We start from the raw sequence: 21,974 nt of genomic DNA on the forward strand, positions 1-21,974 counted from the left end.
TAGTCAGAACCCCTCTCAAACTTACCTTTTGCCTGGGGGTCAGCTTTTTAGCTGGCTTCTGTTCTGTTTTTCTGTCCTGTTTGAGCTAGCTCTCTCTCTCTCTGTGCCGGCTGCTGCCAGCATGGGGCTAATTGTCTCATTTCACTGCAGCTGTGGGTGTGGTCTGAGTTGCTCTCTCTCTCCCTGGGTGTACTGGCTTCAAGTGCTTCACGGTGTTGCATTGGTGTGGGTTGGGCCTCTATGGGTTTCAGTGTGCTCTCTGGGTCAGTGTGCTGTTGCCTGGGTCTAGAGAGTGTGACATCATCAGGGAGGGCCTTGATAAGGAAGTGGTGTTCTTTCCTTCAGGGCCTTCGCAACGTTTGCTTCTGGCTACTTGCTTTAGGTCCAGGTTGGTTTAGTGCAGTGTGCATTTGTGTCTTGTGTGTTTGACTTCCCTGTTTTTCCCTTTTGTTACGGTGAGTAGCACTGCTGTTGGTGCAGTGCTGGAGTTTGGTGCTGGGAGCACCCTTGTTAGTAAGTGCTTAGGAAGCACCTTTTGTTGTTTGGGTATTTGGCTTTCCTGCCTGTTTCTTTGTGTCTTCCCCGCTTTTCCTCGTGACCTGTGTTTAGCTGCTGTAGCTTGGTGCTTAGGAAGCACCGGGGCTGAGAACCCGTGTTTAGCTGCTGCAGCTTGGTGCTTAGGAAGCACCAGTGTTAGATCTGGCATTTGTCTTCCCTTCCTTTTCCCTTGTGGCTTCCCTGCACTTCTGTTAGTGTAGGGCGTAGGGGCACCCCTGTTAGTTTCTGTTAGGAACACTGCTGTTAGTGGAGGGCTTAGGAGCTTTTCTGTTGGTGCTGGGCTTAGGAACACTTTTGGTCACTTTAGGAGTTAGGTGCACTTCAGTTACAGCTTGTTCTAGACCTGGTCCCTGTGTCGTCCAATAAGTCCTGCCGGCTACTCGAACCCAGGAGCTCAACTCCTGGGGGGCTTAGTAGCTAAGTGCAGGTGAAGCTATGTGGACCAGTCCGGTGTGCTCCAGTCCAGTGTTCCAGTCCGGGGGATTCCAGTCCAGTATTCCAGTCTGGGGGATTCCCGTCCAGTGTTCCGGTCCGGGGTTCCAGTCCTGTGTCCTCCAGTCCGGGGGATTCCAGTCCAGTATTCCAGTCTGGGGAATTCCAGTCCAGTGTTCCAGTCTATGTGTTCCGGCTCGCTGGGCGGTGCCTGCAGTCCCTGCCGGTGTCGGTGTGCTTGCCCAGCGTTGGTTGGTGGGTTTTGCCTGCTGCTGTCGCTCCTCGTCAGCAGCCCAAGGGCTCATGTTTGCTCAGAGCCCGGCCCCGCGGGCTCTGAACCTGAGAACCTGACAATAATATGCTGGCAGTCGAACTGTTCGATAAGGAAGGAGGGAGGGAGAGAGGAAGGGACAAATGGCAATACTTACAGATCTGGGGTACAAAGAACGCCTGTTGAATAGGTGTTGCAGCACTTCCCAGCCCTTATCCATCCACAGGATGTCTTGCCTCTTCCCCGGTCGGGAAAATAAATGCTTTTAGTTTATAAAAAAAAAGCTGCGCTAGTCATAGTACATCCATGTCGGAGTTGGGCTTTCTCCCGCGTGCAATCATGACTTCTCCGACAAATGTGCACACGCGCGCACCCACGCCTAAATAGCACATCGTAGACAGGCTTATGCACGCACTATATTGACGTGTTATGACAGCTCTGGAGTTACCGGCAGCCCCTGGACACATGTTCAATATATCACATTACTTTTTACTCAAGATCCTCATGAGCTTAGCCTAGAATGGGTGGCAGAGCTGGTGGTTGGGAGGCGGGGCTAGTGCTGGGCAGACTTATACGGTCTGTGCTAGGGCTGGTGGTTGGGAGGCGGGACTAGTGCTGGGCAGACTTATATGGCCCCAGCACCATTATCTCCTGTACCAGATCCTGCAGGCCACTAAGGACTAGGTCTAGAATTTTTTCCCCTCTTGTTGGTTCCTGAACCAACTGCTCCATAAAGCAGTCCTTGATTTCAGCAAGGAATTTTACCTCCCTAGCATGCCCTAATGTTAAGATTCTCTGGCTGGAGTCACTGGCCTAAACTCTAGCCTGGTGAAAGGCCCCACTCACAGCCAACAGCCAGAACACAGCCATAGTCCTGGTGGGCAGGCAGGTACAATAAACAATGCTGCAACCCCATGATGTTGGTACATATACCTAGGTATGATCAGGCACATCTATTGAGAAATACAACATTGTAGCTCACAGAAAAGGGGTCAAGTATCATCTCTGTTGCCATCTGTCCCATGGGGGCTCACAATCTGTGCATATGCTAGGCCTATGCTGCCTAAAGATATCTGGTCTGTGCCACAAGTAGCGTTAGTGGGGCTGGAATATGTGGAGGGGCATTTTCGAACAGGGATGCCCATCTCTAAGAGCGTCCATCTCTGAGGATGTCCCCGTGAAGGGGGCGGGGCATCCTGTATTATCAAAACAAGATGGGCATCCATCTTTCGTTTCAATAATAGTCAGGGAAGACCTAAATGTTGAGATGGTCGACCTTAGAGATGGTCGTCCCCGGTTTTCGGCCATAATGGAAACCAAGGACGCCCATCTCAAAAACGACCAAATCCAAGCCCTTTGGTCGTGGGAGGCGCCAGCATTCATAGTGCACTGGTCTCCCTCATATACCAGGACCAGTGCACTGGTCCCCCTCACTTGCCCTAGGGGGCACTGCAGTGGACTTCATAAATTGCTCCCATGATGCATAGCTCCCTTACCTTGGGTACTGAGCCCCCCAAACCCCACTACCCACAACTGTACAACACTACATACATAGTAACATAGTAGATGACGGCAGAAAAAGACCTGCACGGTCCATCTAGTCTGCCCAACAAGATAAACTCATATGTGCTACTTCTTATGTATACCTTACCTTGATTTGTATCTGCCATTTTCAGGACACAGACTGTAGATGTCTTGCCCAGAACTAGCCCCACCACCCAAACACCAGCCCCGCCTCCCAATCTCAGCTAAGCTTCTGAGGATCCATTCCTTCTGAACAGGATCCTTTATGTTTATCCCATAGCCCTTAAAGAGTAAAGGGGGGCACCTAGATGTGGGTACAGTGGGTTTTGGAGGGCTCCCATTTACCAGCACAAGTGTAACAGGTAGGGGGGGGGATGGGCCTGGGTCTGCCTGCCTGAAGTGCACTGCAGTACCCACTAAAAACTGCTCCAGGGACCTGCATACTGCTGTGATGGAGCTAGGTATGACATTGACGCTGGCATAGAGGCTGGAAAAATTGTTTTACATTTTTTTTTTGGGTGGGGGGGGGGGGGGGTTGGTGACCACTGGGGGGTAAGGGGAGGTGATCCTCGATTCCCTCCAGTGGTCATCTGGTCAGTTCGGGCACCTTTTCGAGGCTTAGTCGTGAAAAATATTGGACCAAGTAAAGTCGGCCAAATGCTCGTCAGGGACGCCCTTCTTTTTTCCATTATCGGCCGAGGACGCCCATCTCTTAACCATGCCCCGTCCCACCTTCGGTACACTGCTGACACGCCCCCGTGAACTTTGGTCGTCCCTGCGACGGAAAGCAGTTGAGGATGCCCTAAATCGCCATTCGATTATGCCGATTTGGGCGACCTTGAGAGAAGGACGCCCATCTCCTGATTTGTGTCGGAAGATGGGCGTCCTTCTCTTTCGATTATGCCCCTGAAAGCCACATAACCATGTGAACACTATCATCATGCTGGTCCAAATTTATCCCTCAATGCAGGATTCTGAGACGGTTCTTGTCATAGCTCTCTCCTGACACATATGATAGGTAGACTATGTTCCGTCAACTGTGTAGTATCTGTTATTTATTCGACCCAGCTAAATTTCACACACTTCTCTTGTCATGTTTTATGTCCCACTTAGATCACTGCAACGTAATCTATGTGGGATTACCATATTCCTCTCTAAAGAAATTACAGACTCTTCAAAATATGGCTATTAGGCTACTTTGTCGTGTGCATCGAACAGATCATATTACACCTTTATTGAAACAATACCATTGGTTACCTGTAGAACAAAGGATTAAATACAAAATAGTAATATTGACCTTCAAAGCTCACTGCTTTGGCTAGTCAGAGTACTTAGCTAATCTTACAATCCCCTATACTTCCATCGAATCTTACAATCCTTCAATGATCATTGTCTCATTCTTCCAGGACCGAGACTTGCGCACTACGAGTTGACTAGACATTCTTTCTGGCACATTACATCTGGAACTTTAAATCGGTGTTGAAAACTGGCCTGTTCCAATGAGCCTATGGCAGTTCTGAATAAGCAGCTTGCTTTTTTTCTTTCGTGTCCCTTCTCTTTGTTATCTTTTAGCACTCTTTTTTTGTTTCTATTTTAATGTATCTGTCCCTTTTCTTTTGAAAAATGGAGTTCTTTTCCTTTCTTTTTATAGCCTATATCCCGCTTAGTTCTGTTTGTCTGTTAGGGCGGTTTAGCAAATCTATATATATAAAACTCACCCTCAACGTTCTATTGGCTGCTGACGTCACTGAAGCCAAGATTCGTATGTTCGAAGAAGCCTCGAAAATCACAGTCTCTGGGCCCCACCCTCGCGTCAAACATTATGACGTTGACGGCGGAGGCGGAGCAATTCACTGCCCTCGAGTCAAACGTTATGACGTTGAGGGCGGAGGCGGAGCAATTCACCCACATCGACCACGGGTGGGGGGGAGCCACAGGAAAGCCTTGCTAGCGCCCGTTTCATTGGCTCCAGAAACGGGCCTTTTTTTTTACTAGTTTTTAATAAACTATAGAATGATGCCCTCAGTAGATGATCACCAACTCATGATGCAGACCAGATAGCGCTACCTGAAAGCATTTCTCTGTCTGAGTCCACTAGCATGCAGCAAAAGGCAAGTGTAAAATACCCAGGGCTTTTTTTTTCCAGCCTGTATCACCCTTTTTTCCCTGCATTCCAAAAATGTTCTCTCCACCCCCTAATACTTCTCAAACAAAATCCCTTAGCTTTATTAGTTTGCCCACTGGTGCCCCAACCAGCGTTGAACCTGTGAACCTCAGATTCAAAGGCAACAGTCTTCCCAGGTGAGTTTTTCTGGGCTGCATATAGTGTATTGGCCAGTGCTTTTTTTGTAGAAAAAAAGGTTCCTGAACTAATTATGGGCGGAGTCACCACATATGGTCCCACCCCTATCATAGCCACACCCACATTAGCCACACCCCTTATACCAGCCGTGGTGCTTATAAGAACATAAGAGTAGTCATACTGGATCAGACCAGTGGTCCATCTAGCCCAGTATCCTGTTTTCCAAACAGTGGCCAAGCCAGGTCACAAGTACCTGGTCACAAGTATAAAACAGGCCAGGTCACAAGTATAAAACAGCCATCATTGAAAATATCATACTAGTATAGGAGAAAAAAAAATAACGTGATTTTTTTTCATTATAAATAATTTCTGTAAGCTGTTACAGCTCCAGTATACCCAGTGCAAAATAAGACAGCAGATGTAAATTCTCAAATTGGACATATTCCAAACACTAAAATGAAAATTAAATGATTTTTTTCTACCTTTGTTGTCTGGTGAATTTGTTTTTCTATCCATGTTGGTTCCAGTCTCTGAGTCTGCTGCTCTCTATCTGTTCTCTTAACTCTGTTTCCAGGGCTTCCTTTCCATTTATTTCTTTACTTTCGTCCTTCTTCTTTTCTTGCCCTACATCCATAAGTAAAAGCTGGGTCCTCCTCCATGGAATTGACTGGAGGAGGTATAATGTGGATCCAGCTTTTGCCTATTTTCTCCATCCATGTGCAGTTTTTCTCCTCTCTTCCCTTTCCCTCATCTCCATCCATGTGCATCTTCTTCTTTTTTATTTCCTCTCCTCCATCCATGTCCAGCACTTCTCCTCTCTCCTCCCCTCCATCCACGTCCAGCATTTCTCCTCTCTTCACTCTCGTATCCATATAAAGCAATCATTCTCTCTCCTCCATCCGTCCAGCATTTCTCCTGTCTCCCCACCAACTCCTCCATGTCCAGCAATTCTCTTCTGCTCTCCTCTCCATCCATTTCCAGCATTTCTCCTCTCTCCGCTCCATGTTTAGCATGTCTCCTCTCTCCCCTGCCCTCCCCTCCCATGTCCAGCGATTCTCCTCTGTCCCATCCTCCCCTGCCATCCATGTCCAGAGATTCTCCTTTCTCCCCTACCCTCCATGTCCAGCAATTCTCTCTTCTCTGCCCTCCCATCCAGGTTCAGCGATTCTCCTCTCTCCCCTGCCTTCCCATCCATGTCCAGCAATTCTCCTTTCTCCCCTGCCTTCCCCTCCCATTCATGTCTAGCATGTCTCCTCTCTCCCCTGCCCTCCCCTCCCATGTCCAGTGATTCTCCTCTGTCCCATCCTCCCCTGCCATCCATGTCCAGAGATTCTTCTCTCTCCCCTTCCTTCCCCTCTCATCCATGTCCAACAATTCTCCTCTCTCCCCTCCCATCCATGTCCAGCGATTCTCCTCTGCCATCCATGTCCAGCGATTCTCCTCTCTTCCCTGCCCTCCCGTTCCATCCATGTCCAGTGATTCTCATAAGTACATAAGTACATAAGTAGTGCCATACTGGGAAAGACCAAAGGTCCATCTAGCCCAGCATCCTGTCACCGACAGTGGCCAATCCAGGTCAAGGGCACCTGGCACGCTCCCCAAACGTAAAAACATTCCAGACAAGTTATACCTAAAAATGAGGAATTTTACCAGTCCATTTAATAGCGGTCTATGGACTTGTCCTTTAGGAATCTATCTAACCCCTTTTTAAACTCCGTCAAGCTAACCGCCCGTACCACGTTCTCCGGCAATGAATTCCAGAGTCTAATTACACGTTGGGTGAAGAAAAATTTTCTCCGATTCGTTTTAAATTTACCACACTGTAGCTTCAACTCATGCCCTCTAGTCCTAGTATTTTTGGATAGCGTGAACAGTCGCTTCACATCCACCCGATCCATTCCACTCATTATTTTATACACTTCTATCATATCTCCCCTCAGCCGTCTCTTCTCCAAGCTGAAAAGCCCTAGCCTTCTCAGCCTCTCTTCATAGGAAAGTCGTCCCATCCCCACTATCATTTTCGTCGCCCTTCGCTGTACCTTTTCCAATTCTACTATATCTTTTTTGAGATACGGAGACCAGTACTGAACACAATACTCCAGGTGCGGTCGCACCATGGAGCGATACAACGGCATTATAACATCCGCACACCTGGACTCCATACCCTTCCTAATAACACCCAACATTCTATTCGCTTTCCTAGCCGCAGCAGCACACTGAGCAGAAGGTTTCAGCGTATCATCGACGACGACACCCAGATCCCTTTCTTGATCCGTAACTCCTAACGCGGAACCTTGCAAGACGTAGCTATAATTCGGGTTCCTCTTACCCACATGCATCACTTTGCACTTGTCAACATTGAACTTCATCTGCCACTTGCACGCCCATTCTCCCAGTCTCGCAAGGTCCTCCTGTAATCGTTCACATTCCTCCTGCGACTTGACGACCCTGAATAATTTTGTGTCATCGGCGAATTTAATTACCTCACTAGTTATTCCCATCTCTAGGTCATTTATAAATACATTAAAAAGCAACGGACCCAGCACAGACCCCTGCGGGACCCCACTAACTACCCTCCTCCACTGAGAATACTGGCCACGCAATCCTACTCTCTGCTTCCTATCTTTCAACCAGTTCTTAATCCATAATAATACCCTACCTCCGATTCCATGACTCTGCAATTTCTTCAGGAGTCTTTCGTGCGGCACTTTGTCAAACGCCTTCTGAAATCCAGATATACAATATCAACCGGCTCCCCATTGTCCACATGTTTGCTTACCCCCTCAAAAAAATGCATTAGATTGGTGAGGCAAGACTTCCCTTCACTAAATCCGTGCTGACTTTGTCTCATCAGTCCATGTTTTTGTATATGCTCTGCAATTTTATTCTTAATAATAGCCTCCACCATCTTGCCCGGCACCGACGTCAGACTCACCGGTCTATAATTTCCCGGATCTCCTCTGGAACCTTTCTTAAAAATCGGAGTAACATTGGCTACCCTCCAGTCTTCCGGTATTACACTCGATTTTAGGGACAGATTGCATATTTCTAACAGTAGCTCCGCAAGTTCATTTTTTAGTTCTATTAATACTCTGGGATGAATACCATCAGGTCCCGGTGATTTACTACTCTTCAGCTTGCTGAACTGACCCATTACATCCTCCAAGGTTACAGAGAATTTGTTTAGTTTCTCCGACTCCCCCGCTTCAAATATTCTTTCCGGCACCGGTGTCCCCCCCCCAAATCCTCCTCGGTGAAGACCGAAGCAAAGAATTAATTTAATTTCTCCGCTACGGCTTTGTCCTCCTTGATCGCCCCTTTAACACCATTTTCGTCCAGCGGCCCAACCGACTCTTTGGCCCCTACACTCCATGTCCAGCAATTCTCTCTTCCCTGCCCTCCCATCCATCCAGTGATTCTCCTCTCTCCCCTGCCCTCCCATCCATGTCCAGCAATTCTCCTTTCTGCCTTGCCCTCCCTTCTCATCCATGCCCAGCAATTCTCCTCTCCCCAGCCCTCCCCTACCATCTATGTCCAGCTCTTCCCTGCTCTCCCATCCATGTCCAGCGATTCTCCTCTCTCCCCTGCCCCCTCCATGTCCAGCAATTCTCTCTTCTCTGCCCTCCCCTCCCATCCATGTCCAGCAATTCTCCTCTCCCCTGCCCTCCCCTCCATGTCCAGCAATTCTCCTCTCTCCCCTGCCCTCCCCTCTCATCCATGTCCAGCGATTCTTCTTTCCCCCAGTCCATCCCCCAGCCAGTGAAGCGATAAACAAAGGCTGCCAGAGTTGGGGCTTCCCTCTGCGAGTCCAGTCTACTTTGTTTCAACTTCCTGTTTCCGCATTGGCGGGACTGGCAGAAGGAAGCCCTGACGCTGGCAGCCTCTCTCAATCGCTGCACTGTCCGTCTGTGCTGCTGAGTCCCTAAAAAAAGTAAGAAGGGGAGTGAGAAGAAGGGTGCAGGACTTGCCAGGAAAAAAAAGGTGCCGGTACGCTGTAATGGCACAAAAAAAGTCCTGGTATTGGCACTAAAAAAGCCCTGGTTACCCCATCCCCAAAGGTTAGCTCTGCATGAGTCCCAGCACCTCTCTTTACTATCAACAAAGAATATACCCCATTCTGCTGGCTCACATACATTTGGTACGTAGCAAGATAGCAAATTTACTTAAAGGTCTGTTGTCTAGCACTGGCTACATGTCAAGTATCAACCAGCATGGGTTCTGTGTCAATGATCAGACTGTAGTTTGTTCTGTGGTCTGCAGCCTGCACTCCAGTTCTAGGTGAAGACTTTGTTACAGGCACATAAGATGTTTCCATATATATCTACATATATACAGGGCTAAAAATTAGACACATTGATAAATAGGCACATAGCTAGATTATTTAAAAAGATAAATAGTAAAAAGCATAATTACTTACATGTCTGTTGTCCAGTACTGGCCACATGTCAGTTAGGAACCAGATTGTGTTCTGTCAGTGCCCAGACTACAGTTGATCTCTCTTTCTGCATGTCTTGGCCTGAAGGAAGGATTCTAGCTGCTGTATGGTAGCCCTATCAAAATGGAACCTTGTAATGCATTGCTCATCAGTAAGGACCTTGAATTGGGTCATTGCTCTGAATGGTAAGGGTCAGTGGCATAGCCAGGACTTTTCAACAGAGGGTGCGTCTCTAACCGGGTCGGTGTTATTGCACAGTTTCTAGTCATTAGACTCTCACACAACACTATCATTGTTCTCGGGTACTTTGCAGGCTGCTGATGTAAGAAATACAAAACAAACTGCCAGTGTTAAACCTATGCTTGCATTAAATATTGGTCTCAATACATTGCATTGAAAAATCAGCAGTTGCAACTATACTAAGAAGGGAAGTAAGCAAAGTGATTACTTTGACAATATCAATCTAAATGTCTTTGTGTATATATGAAACCACTTGAAATCTCCAAAATCACAAAATCCTTGGAAGAATCAAACACGCAAATCACAATACCAAAGATTAGAACTAGGTGTGTGCAAACAATTCACAAGCCAACTGTTAAGTTAAAGTTATTATAGGGAGCCCTCGGAAAATACTACTTTACGGCAATTTCACATTATTTGCCTAGTAGCATAGTCTCTCTTCATCGGGTCATCCCTTAATAAACTATTGGTGAATGCTGTGATTGTTGCAAACACACTGCCGAAAGTGCTCAAAAAATATATATAATGTGTGCATTAAATATAAAAAAATATAAAAAATGAAAAAACTTTAACTTAACTTGCATGCCACTGCATGTCTCACGTTGTTGGAGTCCACTTAGGCTTCCCCTAAATTACGCCCGACGCCGCGGGTTTCAATGTTTTCATCAGGGACTCGGGTTAACATAGTCCGCCTTAAATCCACAACAAGCTGTGCACCCAGATTCTCACAGTGCACTGAATTGTTCTTTATAGGCGCTATTTAATGACTGCAAACTGCCGGCGCATCACGTCGACGTCACAGTTCCTCTGGTGGGGCTCCCTGGTCACCCTTCTCTGGAAGACCTTATTTTTTGAGCACTTTCGGCAGTGTGTTTGCAACAATCACAGCATTCACCAATAGTTTATTAAGGGATGACCCGATGAAGAGAGACTATGCTACTAGGCAAATAATATGAAATTGCCGTAAAGTAGTATTTTCCGAGGGCTCCCTATAATAACTTTAACTTAACAGTTGGCTTGTGAATTGTTTGCACACACCTAGTTCTAATCTTTGTGTATATATACCATCACCAATCCTTGCATATTTTAATCTGTCAGCCTGGTACACAGATAGGTCTTGAGAATTGTAATCGCTGAAAATATTCATTCTGGTGCAGTGGTCAAAACTGGTAGACTTGCAAAAATTTGAAGCAAAAGATAAATATTGGGAAAAAGGTCTTGGTGCATGCTACAAGTGCTAGCAGACAGTCATTGGCACATCCAGCCATTCAGATTGCCATCAGATGAAATCTGGCCAGTCATCATCTGCTATCATCTTTGAAATTGCTGGAGATCTTCAGGGCTGGTTTGTTTGGTGGCTAAGGCTGCCTGTGTTTTAAAACGTTTCTTTCTCTTTAAAGCTATTTCTTATAACTGTCTGCCTGTTATGATTGGGGTCAGAACCCCTCTCAAACTTACCTCTTTCCTGGGGGTCAGCTTCTTAGCTGGCTTCTGTTTCTTTTGTCTGTCCTTTCTGAGCTGGCTCTGTCTCTCTGTGCTGGCAGCTTCCAGCAGCATGGGGCTAATTGTTTCACTTTACTACAGCTGTGTGTGTGGACGGAGTTAGCTCTAACTCTCTTTGGGTGTACTGGCTTCAAGTGCTTCACGGTGTTGCATTGGTGTGGGTTGGGCCTCTATGGGTTTCAGTGTGCTCTCTGGGTCAGTGTGCTGTTGCCTAGGTCTAGGGAGTGTGACATCATCAGGGAGGGCCTTGATAAGGAAGTGGTGTTGTTTCCTTCAGAGCCTTTGCAACGGTGGTGTTTGCTTTAGGTAGGGTGGTGCAGTGTGCACTTCTGACTTTGTGTCTAGTTTCCCTGCTTGCTTTTGCTAAGGTCCAGGTTAGTGTTAGTGCAGTGTGCACTGGTGACTGTGTGTTTAGCTTTCCTGCTTTTCCCTTATGGTTCCCCTGCTTTTCCCTCTTGGTTTTGGAAGCATTGCTATGTGTAGGGCTTTGGAAGCTCTGTTGCTGATAGAAGTACTTCAGGGTTTGGTGTTGTTAGGAACACTGCAAAGTTTGCTGTTAGAAGTACTTCTGGTGTTTGTGCTATTGGGAGCATTGCAGTCTTTGCTGTTGGTGTTTGGTGATTTAGAATCACTTTTGGCTTATGTGTTAGCTTCCCTGCTTTTTCCTTGTGGCTCCCCTGTCTTCCCTTTTAGTGCTAGGAGCTCTTCTGGTTGCTTGCCGGAGTAGTGCTTAGGAAGCATCTTGTTAGTTTTGTATCTAGCTTGCTAGAGCAGTGCTTAGGTAGCTTGTTAGTTTTGTGTTTAGCTTGTTAGTGAAGAGATCTGCTTGTAGCTTGGTGCTTAGTAGCACCTGTGTTAGCTTTGTGTTTAGTTCCCTGCTCTGTTAGTTTAGGGCTTAGGAAGTCCCTTTGTTGAGCAGGGCTTAGGAACTCCTGTTTAGTATAGGGCTTAGGAAGTCCTTTTGTCAGTTTACTGTTAGGAACACTCCTGCTGATTTAGGGCTTGGGAGCACGTAGATCAGTTTAGGTTTAGGAGCACTTCTGTTTCCAGTCCTGGTCCCTGTGTCATCCGGTATCCAATAAGTCCTGCCGGCTACTCGAACCCAGGAGCTCAACTCCTGGGGGGCTTAGTAGCTAAGTGCAGGTGAAGCTGTGTGGACCAGTCCTGTGTGCTCCAGTCCGGTGTTCCAGTCCTGTGTCCTCCAGTCCGGGGAATTCCAGTCCAGTGTTCCAGTCCAGGGGGTTCCAGTCCTGTGTCCTCCAGTCCAGGGAATTCCAGTCCATGTGTTCCAGCTCGCTGGGCGGTGCCTGCAGTCCCTGCCGGTGTCAGTGTGCTTGCCCAGCATTGGTTGGTGGGTTTTGCCTGCTGCTGTCGCTCCTCGTCAGCAGCCCAAGGGCTCACGTTTGCTCCAGAGCCCAGCCCCGCGGGCTCTGAACCTGAGAACCTGATACTGCCTCTATATCTCAACTAAATCAAACATAAAAAACAAACAAAGAAAAAAACACTGTTCTTTCACTGCTGAGGGTATTTCCTCTCTAAGTCCTCTCTTTTATCTACTCTATAATTGCTAGTTTTAATTTGGGGGCTGGTAGTTTCTTTTAAAACTGTGTTCAATTCTGTGCTGGTAAATTGTTTTTCTTTGTGCTGGAGTTGTTTTGAAGGAGCTGTGTTTTCTACCAAGTGAAGTAATCCCATTAACTTGCAGTAGCAGATAGGCTCTGACAGGCAGTGGACGGGAGGATCGCCTGGTGACTTGCCTACCTGGTGTGAAGATGGCGGACCTCATGTGGCACCTAGACAGGATTTTAGATAGTGCTGGGGAGGAGCCGGCTGTCTTGGTACATGTGGGTACCAATGACGTAGGAAAATATGGGAGAGAGGTTCTGGAAGCCAAATTTAGGCTTTTAGGACGAAAGCTCAAATCCAGATCCTATAGGGTGGCATTTTCTGAAATACTACCCGTTCCACGCGCAGGCCCCAAGAGGCAGGCAGAGCTCTGGAGTCCCAATGCGTGGATGAGACGATGTTGTAAGGAGGAGGGTTTTAGATTTGTTAGGAACTGGGCAACATTCTGGGGAAGAGGGAGCTTATTCCGAAACGATGGGCTCCATCTTAACCAGGGTGGGACCAGGCTGCTGGCGTCAGCATTCAAAAAAGAGATAGAGCAGCTTTTAAACTAGATATGGGGGAAAGGCCGACAGTCGCACAACAGCACATGGTTCGGGATAAGGTATCTTGCAAGGATACCTCACAAACAGGAAAGAGAGGGTCTCTGCATAGTGAGGTTGCACAACAGACTGTGGTAGGCCAGGTGCCCTTAAATACAATTAAAGATCAGACAAAAGATGGCAAATCAATAGTGTCAAGCACTAAGCATCATGCAAATAGGAACAACAAACATACTATGAAATGTCTACATGCAAATGCTAGGAGTCTAAGAAATAAGATGGGAGAGTTGGAATATATTGCACTAAATGAAAAATTGGATATAATAGGCATTACTGAGACCTGGTGGAAGGAGGATAACCAGTGGGACACTGTCATACCGGGGTACAAAGTATATCACAGTGATAGGCTGGACCGGACTGGTGGAGGAGTAGCATTGTATATTAACGAGAGCCTTGACTCAGATAGATTACAAATTCAGCAGGACACAAATCAAACCTTTGAATCATTGTGGGTTGAAATTCCATGTATAAAAGGGAAAAGGACGGTGATAGGAATGTACTACCGTCCGCCTCGGTAGGATGAGCAGGTAGATGCAGAAATGATAAAAGAAATCAGAGACAAAACAAAATGGGCAATGCGATAATGGGTGACTTCAATTACCCAAATATAGACTGGGTAAATGTAACATCGGGACACGCTAGAGAGGTACAATTCCTTGATGAAATCAAGGACAGCTTTATGGAGCCGCTGGTGCAGGTGTCAACGAGAGAAGGAAAAATTCTAGACTTGGTCCTTAGTGGAGCACATGATCTAGTGAGGGACGTTATGGTACTGGGGCCGCTTGATAACAGTGATCATAATATGATCAGTTTTGATATCAACCTTGAAGTAACTATACATAGGAAGTCAAATCCGCTAGCGTTTAACTTTTAAAAAGGAGACTATGATAGAATGAGAAGAACGGTAAAAAAAAACTTAGAGGGGCAACTGAGAGGGTAAAAACTGTACTACAGGCGTGGATGCTGTTTCAAAAGTACCATCCTAGAGGCCCAGACCAAACATATTCTGCGAATTACAAAAGAAAGATGTAAGTTCAAAAGACAGCCGGTGTGGTTGAAAAGTGAGGTGTAGGAAGCTATTAGGGGTAAAAGAAACGCCTTCAGAAAATGGAAGATGGAACCGTCTGAAAATAGCAAGAAGCAACATAAGGAGTGTCAAAACAAATGAAAGGCACAGATAAAGAAGGCCAAGAGGGATTACGAAAAAAAGATAGCATTAGAGGCAAAAAAAAACATAGTAAAATTTTTTTTGGGGTATATTAAAAGCAGGAAGCTGGACGACCGAGGGGTAAAAGGGGCAATCAAGGATGACAAAGACGTAGCGGAGAGATTGAATGAATTCTTTGCTTCAGTCTTCACTGAGGAAGATTTGGGTGGGATACCGGTGTCGGAAATGGTATTTCAAGCGGATGAGACAGAGAAACTTACTGAATTCACAGTAAACCTGGAGGATGTAATGGGGCAGTTCAGCAAACTGAATAGTAGCAAATCTTCTGGACCGGATGGTATTCATCCTAGAGTACTGATAGAACTGAAAAATGAGCTTGCGGAGCTACTGCTAGTGATATGCAACTTATCCTTAAAATCGAGTGTGGTACCGGAAGATTGGAGGGTGGCCAATGTAACACCCATTTTTAAAAAAGGCTCCAGGGGAGATCCGGGAAATTATAGACCGGTGAGTCTGACGTCGGTGCCGGGGAAAATGGTAGAGGCTATTATTAAAAACAAAATTACAGAGCACATCAGAGGACATGGATTACTGAGACCGAGTCAGCACGGCTTTTTTGTGGGGAAATCTTGCCTAACCAATTTACTTAAATTCTTTGAAGGAGTAAACAAACATGTGGACAAAGGGGAGCCGGCTGATATTGTGTATCTGGATTTTCAAAAGGCATTTGATAAGGTACCTCATGAAAGCTACAGAGGAAATTGGAGGGTCATGGGATAGGAGGAAATGTCCTATTGTGGATTAAAAACTGGTTGAAGGATAGGAAACAGAGAGTGGGGTTAAATGGGCAGTATTTACAATGGAGAAGGGTAGTTAGTGGGGTTCCTCAGGGGTCAGTGCTAGGACTGCTGCTTTTTAATATATTTATAAATGATTTAGAGATGGGAGTAACCAGCGAGGTAATTAAATTTGCTGATGATACAAAGTTATTCAAAGTCGTTAACTCGCGAGAGGATTGTGAACAATTACAGAAGGACCTTACGAGACTGGGAGACTGGGCGGCTAAATGGCAGATGATGTTTAATGTGAACAAGTGCAAGGTGATGCATGTGGGAAAAAAGAACCCGAATTATAGCTACGTCATGCAAGGTTCCACGTTAGGAGTTACAGACTAAGAAAGGGATCTGGGTGTCATCGTTGATAATACACTGAAACCTTCTGCTCAGTGTGTTGCTGCAGCTAGGAAAGCGAATAGAATGTTGGGTATTGTTAGGAAAGGTATGGAGAACAGATGTGAGGATGTTATAATGCCGTTGTATCACTCCATGGTGTGACCGCACCTTGAGTATTGTGTTCAATTCTGGTCGCCGCATCTCAAGAAAGCTATAGTAGAACTGGAAAAGGTGCAACGAAAGGCAACAAAAATGATAGTGGGGATGGGACGAATTCCCTTTGAGGAAAGACTAAGGAAGCTAGGGCTTTTCAGCTTGGAGAAGAGATGGCTGAGGGGAGACATGATAGAGGTATATAAAATAATGAGTGGAGTGGAACAGGTGGATGTGAAGCATCTGTTCATGCTTTCCAAAAATACTAGGACTAGGGGGCATGCGATGAAACTACAGTGTAGTAAATTTAAAACAAATAGGAGAAAATGTTTCTTCACCCAACGCGTAATTAAACTCTGCCAAGCTAACCGCCTTCACTACGTTCTCCGGCAACGAATTCCAGAGTTTAAAAAGAGGTTGGACAGTTTCCTAAAGGACAAGTCCATAGACCGCTACTAAATGGACTTGGGAAAAATCCACAATTTCGGGAATAACTTGTATAAAATGTTTGTACGTTTGGGTAGCTTGCCAGGTGCCGTTGACCTGGATGGGCTCGATGGACCTTTGGTCTTTTCCCAGTATGGCATTACTTATGTACTTATGATACATTCTCAATGCCTCTGTCAGGTTGTAAAATGAGGTGTCTGATATATGATCTACTACTACTACTATTTAACATTTCTAAAGCGCTAGCAGGGTTACGCAACACTGTGCAATTTAACAAAGAAGGACAGTCCCTGCTCAAAGGAGCTTACAATCTAAAGGACAAAAAGTGCAGTCAATCAAATTGGGGGCAGTCTAGATTTCCTGGATAGAGGTACAATGGTTAGGTGCCGAATGCGACATTGAAGAGGTGGGTTTTGAGCAAGGATTTGAAGATGGGCAGGGAGGGGGCTTGGCGTACGGGCTCAGGGACTTTATTCCAAGCATAGGGTGAGGCGAGGCAGAAAGGGCAGAGCCTGGAGTTGGCGGTGGTGGAGAAGGGTACTGAGAGGAGGGATTTGTCCTGTGAGCAGAGGTTACGGGTAGGAGCGTAAGGGGAGATGAGGGTAGAGAGGTAATGAGGGGCTGCAGCTTGACTGCATTTGTAGGTTAGTAGGAGAAGCTTGAACTGTATGCGGTACCTGATCGGAAGCCAGTGAAGTGACTTAAGGAGAGGGGTGATATGAGCATATCGGTCTAGGCGGAAGATAAGATGGGCAGCAGAGTTCTGATCGGATTGAAGGGGGGATATATGGTTAAGTGGGAGGCCAGTGAGGAGTAGGTTGCAGTAGTGAAGGCGAGAGGTGATGAGAGAGTGGATGAGAGTTCGGGTGGTGTGCTCGGAGAGGAAAGGGCAAATTTTGATGATGTTACAGAGAAATAAGTGACAGGTCTTGGCTGTCTGCTGGATATGCGCAGAGAAGGAGAGGGAGAAGTTGAAGATGACTCCGAGGGTGCAGGCATATGAGACGGGGAGGATGAGGGTGTTGTCGACTGAAATAGGGAGAGGAGAAGTGGGTTTGGGTGGAAAGACAATGAGCTCGGTCTTGGCCATGTTCAGTTTCAGGTGGCGGTTGGACATCCAGGCAGTAATGTCGGATAAGCAGGCCGATACTTTGGCCTGGGTTTCCGCAGTGATGTCTGGTGTGGAGAGATAAAGCTGGGTGTCATCAGCATAAAGATGATATTGGAAACCATGAGATGAGATCAGCGAGCCCAGGGAAGAGGTGTAGATTGAAAACAGAAGGGGTCCAAGGACAGATCCCTGAGGAACTCCAACAGAGAGTGGGATGGGGGTGGAGGAAGATCCATGAGAATGTACTCTGAAGGTACGGTGGGAGAGATAAGAGGAGAACCAAGAGAGGACAGAGCCCTGGAACCCAAATGAGGATAGTGCAGCAAGAATAAATTATGATTGAGTGTCAAAAGCGGCGGATAGGTCGAGGAGGATGAGGATGGAGTAGTGACCTTTGGATTTGGCAAGGAACAGGTCATTGCAGACTTTAGTGAGTGCCGTTTCTGTCGAGTGTAGAGGGCGAAAACCGGATTGAAGTGGATTGAGGATGGCATGAGAGGAGAGAAAGTCAAGGCAGCGGCTGTGAACGGCGCGTTCAAGTATCTTGGAGAGGAAGGGTAGGAGGGAGATGGGGCAGTAGTTGGAAGGACAGGTAGGGTCTAGTGATGGTTTTTTGAGAAGTGGTGTGACTACAGCATGCTTGAAGGTGTCAGGGACAGTTGCAGTGAAGAGAGAGAGGTTGAGGATATGACAGATGGGGGGGGGGGTGACAGTAGGAGAGATGGTGTTTAGTAAGTTGGTGGGGATGGGATCAGAGGAACAGGTGGTGCATTTCGAGGAGGAAAGAAGGTGGGTGGTTTCCTCCTCGGTGATATCAGGAAAAGAGAAGGAGGCCTGGGTTGGTTGGTTGAGGGAGTGGGTTAAAGGGTGAAGAGGTGGAGGTGGCTTGGTAGTGAATTCGAGGTTGATTTTCTGCACCTTGTCACGGAAGTAGACAGCTAGTGATTGAGGAGAGATTGAGGGGGTGGGTGGGTGGGAGCGGAGGGCACTTTGAGGAGGGAGTTAAGGGTAGCGAAGAGATGACGAGGGTTGGAGCCCAGAGAATTAGTCAATTGGGTGTAATAGTCCTGGGCAGTAAGTTCCTGCGGTAGACAGTGGTGGTGGGGGTGGGGGGGGAAGATTAGGAAGGGACAGGGCAAGGAAAAGAATGTGTATGGGGGCCATGAGTAGTGACTGAGGTGTTTACGGGTGCATATGTAGTGACTGAGGTGTTAAGCAACAGATAGAGCAGGAAAGTAGGATTGGAGGCTTAAAACTGGAACCGCAGGCAACAACTTGGAACAGAAGGGCTGGCGGGTAGGCAGGACAGCATGCAACAACTTGGAACAGAAGGGCTGGTGGGTAGGCAGGTGGTTTGATAGGCAAATTGGCAGGTGTTGAGGTAGGTAGAAGGGTTGGCAGGCGGGTAGGTAGGTTGGTGAGTGGGCAAGCATGCAGGTAGGTTAATAGGCTGGGGGGCAGGCGGGTTGATGGGCTGGGAGGCAGGTTGATGGGTGAGCTGGCAGGTAAGTAAGTTGGTGGGCTGGCAAGCCGGTAGGTGGGGAGTAGGTAGGTAGTTGAGCAGGCTTGACGGCAGTTGATGGGCTGACAAGCAGGCAATTTGAAGGGCTGACAAGCAGGCAAGCTGAGCGGCAGGACTGGAGCAGAGGAGAGTTGAGCAGCAGGACTGGAGCAAGCTGGAACAAGCTGGATCAGGCGGACTGGGACAAGCTGGAACAAGCTGGATCAGGCGGACTGGGACAAGCTGGAGCAGATGGACTGGAACAAGCTAGAGCAGAGGAGAGCTGAGCAGCAGGACTGGAGCAAGCTAGGACAAGCTGGATCAGGCGGACTGGGACAAGCTGGAGCAGATGGACTGGAACAAGCTAGAGCAGAGGAGAGCTGAGCAGCAGGACTGGAGCAAGCTGGGACAAGCTGGATCAAGACTGGAACAAGCTGGAGCAGAGGAGAGCTGAGCAGCAGGACTGGAGCAAGCTAGGACAAGCTGGATCAGGCGGACTGGAACAAGCTGGAGCAGATGGATTGGAACAAGCTGGAGCAGAGGAGAGCTGAGCAGCAGGGCTGGAACAAGCTGGATCAGGCGGACTAGAACGAGCTGGAGCAGATGGACTGGAACAAGCTGGAGCAGATGGATTGGAACAAGCTGGAGCAGAGGAGAGCAGCAGGGCTGGAACAAGCTGGATCAGGTGGACTAGAACAAGCTGGAGCAGATGGACTGGAACAAGCTGGAGCAGAGGAGAGCCGAGCAGTAGGACTGGAACAAGCTGGAAACCGGATTGAGACAGGCTGGAGCTGAAGAGAGCGGAGCAGCCGGACTGGAACACACTGGAGTAGAGGAGAGCCAAGCAGTAGGACCGGAACAAGCTGGAAACCAGACTAGGACAGGCTGGAGTCGAAGAGAGCGGAGCAGCCAGACTGGAGCACGCTGGAGTAGAGGAGAGCCAAGCAGTAGGACCGGAACAAGCTGGAAACCGGACTAGGACAGGCTGGAGCCAAAGAGAGCGGAGCAGCCGGACTGGAGCATGCTGGGCAAGACGGACTGAAACAAGCTGGAGCAGGAGAGAGCGGAGCAGCAGGACTGGCAATAACGCATTAAGTCGCATGGCAGTATTCTTTTGGGACAGAAATTTTTCAAACTATGTGATTATATGGAAGTTTCTGTGGTAGTATTCTTTAGCTGATTCAGTTGTCCTAACACAACTGTCACAATGGCATTGTCAACTACAGATCCATGGAAACTGCAGAGGTTTGTCTAGCAGATTTTAAGCTTTCTGTGTCACCACTGCAAAGCCAGAAGTAGAATTTTCATGCATCTTACACAGTAAGTTGGTTTGTTGCTCAACTTCCATCAAATACCTCAAGTCTTTGGTTACTTCTTGTAGACTGATAAAAAGCTGCTAAGTGACTGCTACAACACGACTAAGAACCATCGCAACGACAAATTCTGTTTGTGTAATGCTTGCTGGATGAATGAATGCTGTTGTTGATGCAGCATCACGAGATTGACTACTATCAGTCAATGTGTCAATAACTACCAAATACAAGTGTGACTGCCATGACAGCTTCATGCCGTTCTACCCACCTTGTGTCGCAAAGTTTTTTTTAGATGTTTCATTCCAGACTTAACACATGGATCTTCATTCAACTGGCCATGGCTAAATCTGTGTTTCAACTGATATTTAGATACTATTTCAGCAAAAACTAGGTATCTATGACAAATCTATAAGCTGAAAACTCCACTATATTTGCATACCCCTTATTATTAAATCCAATTCAATGTTATGTTACTAGGAGTGGCATAATCGAAAGGGACGTCCTCATTTCGATTTGGACGTCCTCGCAGAATGTCACGATCCAGGGGTGGGGAAACCTGTATTTTTGAAACAAGATGGATGTCCATCTTTCGTTTTGATAATACGGTCAGGGCTGTCCAAATCCTTAAATTTGGTCGTCCCTAGACTTGGTCCTTTCTGATTTTTGGCGATAATCGAAACCAAGGACGTCCATCTCAGAAACGACGAAATACAAGCCATTTGGTTGTGGGAGGAGCCAGCATTTGTAGTGCACTGGTTCCCCTGACATTCGAGGACACCAACTGCGCACCCTAGGGGGCACTGCAGTGGACTTCATAAATTGCTCCCAGGTACATAGTTCCCTTACCGTGTGTGCTGAGCCCCCCAACCCCCCCCCAAAACCCACAACTGTAAACCACTACCATAGCCCTTATGGGTAAAGGGGACACCTAGATGTGGATACAGTGGGTTTTGGAGGGCTTGCTGTTTCCTCCACAAACGTAACTTGTAGGGGGGGCTGGGGCTGGGTCCGCCTGCCTGAAGTGCACTGCACCCACTAAAACTCCTCCAGGGACCTGCATACTGTTGTGATGGACCTGAGTATGACATCTGAGGCTGACAAACAATATTTTCAAAGATGTTTTTTGAGGGTGGGAGTGGGTTAGTTAACACTGGGAGGAGTAAGGGGAGGTAATCTCCGATTTTCTCTGGTGGTCATCTGGTCAGTTCAGGCACCTTTTCGTGCCTTGGTCGTAAGAAAAACACGACCAGGTAAAGTCGTCCAAGTGTTCGTCAGGGACGTCTTTGTTTCTTTCGATTATGGGCCGAGGACGTCCTAGTGTTAGGCACGCCCAAGTCTCGCCTTCGCTATGCCTCCGACACGCCCCCTAGAACTTTGGCCATCTCTGTGACAGAAAGCACTTGAGGACGTCCAAAATCGGCTTTAGATTATACCGATTTGGACGACCCTGGGAGAAGGACGTCCATCTTCTGATTTATGTTGAAAGATGGGAGTCCTTCTCTTTCGAAAATAAGCCCGATAGTAACATAGTGTCACATCTGTGGTCATGACCCCTCTCAGGCTTACCTTATTTCTGGTGGTCAGCTTCTAAGCTGGCTTTTGTCTGTTCTTCCTGA

Source organism: Microcaecilia unicolor, chromosome 11 (genome assembly GCF_901765095.1).
Source record: "Microcaecilia unicolor chromosome 11, aMicUni1.1, whole genome shotgun sequence".
In the NCBI taxonomy this organism is placed as follows: domain Eukaryota; kingdom Metazoa; phylum Chordata; class Amphibia; order Gymnophiona; family Siphonopidae; genus Microcaecilia; species Microcaecilia unicolor.